Consider the following 2,199-nt stretch of genomic DNA (forward strand, 5'->3'; position numbering starts at 1 on the left):
AAATCGATGAAATCGGATCTGATTCGGCTCTGAAATCGCTGAAATCTGGTACGAAAACGATGTGTTTGATCAAGCAATCGAGCTCCTAGCTCTGATACCAATTGTAGGACCGGTTTTGACGCCGTTCGATTGCGTAACGAACGTTTCACGTGCGGAATCCGTGAACGTACGTGACCGAACACACAATATCGTACTAGTAACGTAAATCTATTGAAAGATGTGACAATTCCGCTACAAGATTCACGATTACAACACTTTCTCTCTCTAGACTTTCTCTCTCTAGATGTCTTCCAAGATCTCTTCTCCTAACTCTCCCAAAAATCTAATCTAACTAATGACATAATCCCCTATTTATAGGTCAAGGCATTTTAATGAAAGTTCTCATTAATTACAAGTTTGCCACCTTGCCTTTTAACTAGATATGACATTTACAAAGTCTTGGTTTCTTCGGTTTCTTGCTACTGCTTAGATTGACGAAGGCGATAGACATTCGTGTACTAACATTTTCAGCGACACCTTGCGGGTATTTGACGGATCTGTCGGCAAGTTATATACTCATCTTGGTAGGGCTTGTTTTTCCTAGGCCGAGTCGTTTGAACATTGATGCAGGCATGAGGTTAATGCTAGCCCCAAGGTCGGCTAGTGCATTACGAACGGGGGATTCCCTGATCGAGCAAGGAATCGTGAAGCTTCCAAGATCAATCTTCTTTTGTGGGAGTTTGTTGAGTACAAGGGCGGAGCATTCTTCGCCTAAGTTAACTAATTGCAATGATTCAATTTTCCTTTTATGAGTGAGGAAGTCCCTCATGAATTTTGAGTAATTAGGCATTTGAGTTAGGACTTCGATAAATGGAATATTAACATGCAATTGTTTTAGTAAATTTTCGAATTTTGCGAATTTCTCATTGGTCTTTTGGCGAATTAACCTACCGGGGTATGGAACCGGAGGAGCCTTGGTAGGTTCTTGAATCGGAGGAGAAGCCTTCTCTTGTTGGGGCGGTGTTGTGCTTTCCTCATTTGGCGGTGGCGGAGCCTCTTCGGAACCCACGGTACGATTTCTCAATGTTATGAGATGGACTTGTGCTTTTGGGTTTGTTTCGGTATTACTTGGTAACGCGCCTTGTGGTCTCTCGGAGAAATTTTGAGCTAATTTATTTATTTTTTTACAATGTTTTGTATACTAGCTTGTTGATTTCGAAAATTCGATTCCAATTGTTGAAATCGATCCGAGTTTTTCTTTTCAGTATCGGAGACGAGGCGAGATACAGTATCTTCAAGCCTTTCTCGTCCACCTTGTTGTTGAGAGAAATTTTGTGACTCATTTCTTGGTTGTTGAAAGTTTGTTCGTTGGTTTAGGTTTTGTTGGTTACTACTATTGTCGGGTTCTCTCCAACCAAGGTTAGGGTGGTTACGCCATCCTTGGTTGTAGGTACCCATTGGAGGACCCGACGACCTAGGTCTGTTATCAATGTAGTTTACCGACTCTGGTTTATCATCTGTTTCTTTCATACAACTCCAACTTTCATGTGGCCCACCACACCCTTCACAAGCCATAACCGAGACCGTTTTTTGTCATTTCTAACTTTTTGATTTTTGAAGAAAGGGCCTCGATTTGGGCTTGTAAAGAAGTGCTTTCATCAACCTTATGGGCGCCTGGGGCAATAGATTTATTGTCTCGGGGAGTGTGCCACTGAAAATTGGTTTGAGCAATTTCCTCAATTTGATTGTATATTTCATGTGGGCGGCGATTACCTAAAAGTCCCCCGGAGCTAGAGTTAAGTGTTTGTCTTGTGTGTGGCAACAACCCATTGTAGAAAGTGGATACTTGTTGCCATACCGCAAGACCGTGATGAGGACACTTTCGCAATAGCTCCTTGAACCTTTCCCAAGTTTCATATAAGGATTCTCCATCCTCTTGTGAATATGTATTAATTTCAGTCATTAATTTAGCCGTTTTAGCGGGAGGGAAATACTTATATAGAAACTTTTGGGCTAGTTCATCCCAGGTGTTTACCGAGCCAACTAGGAGGGCGTTGAGCCAAGCCTTTGCTCGGTCCTTTAGTGAAAATGGAAACATCAGAAGGTGGATGGCGTCGTTTGATGCTCCATTGATCCGGAAGGTATCACATATTTCTAAGAAATTAGTAATATGTAGATGGGGATCTTCGTCCACAAGCTCATGGAAGGTTACGGAATTTT

At 42.0% G+C, this 2,199-nt stretch overlaps 1 non-coding gene across 1 annotated transcript; it reads left to right on the forward strand.

Moving 5' to 3' along the window:
- The first annotated feature begins 1,841 nt into the window (after positions 1-1,841).
- LOC118487681 lies at positions 1,842-1,948 on the forward strand. Its single transcript, XR_004882624.1, has one exon. It is a non-coding gene; the product is annotated as a small nucleolar RNA R71 (small nucleolar RNA).
- The last annotated feature ends 251 nt before the right edge of the window (positions 1,949-2,199 follow it).

This window comes from Helianthus annuus, chromosome 15 (genome assembly GCF_002127325.2).
Source record: "Helianthus annuus cultivar XRQ/B chromosome 15, HanXRQr2.0-SUNRISE, whole genome shotgun sequence".
Classification (NCBI taxonomy): Eukaryota; Viridiplantae; Streptophyta; class Magnoliopsida; order Asterales; family Asteraceae; genus Helianthus; species Helianthus annuus.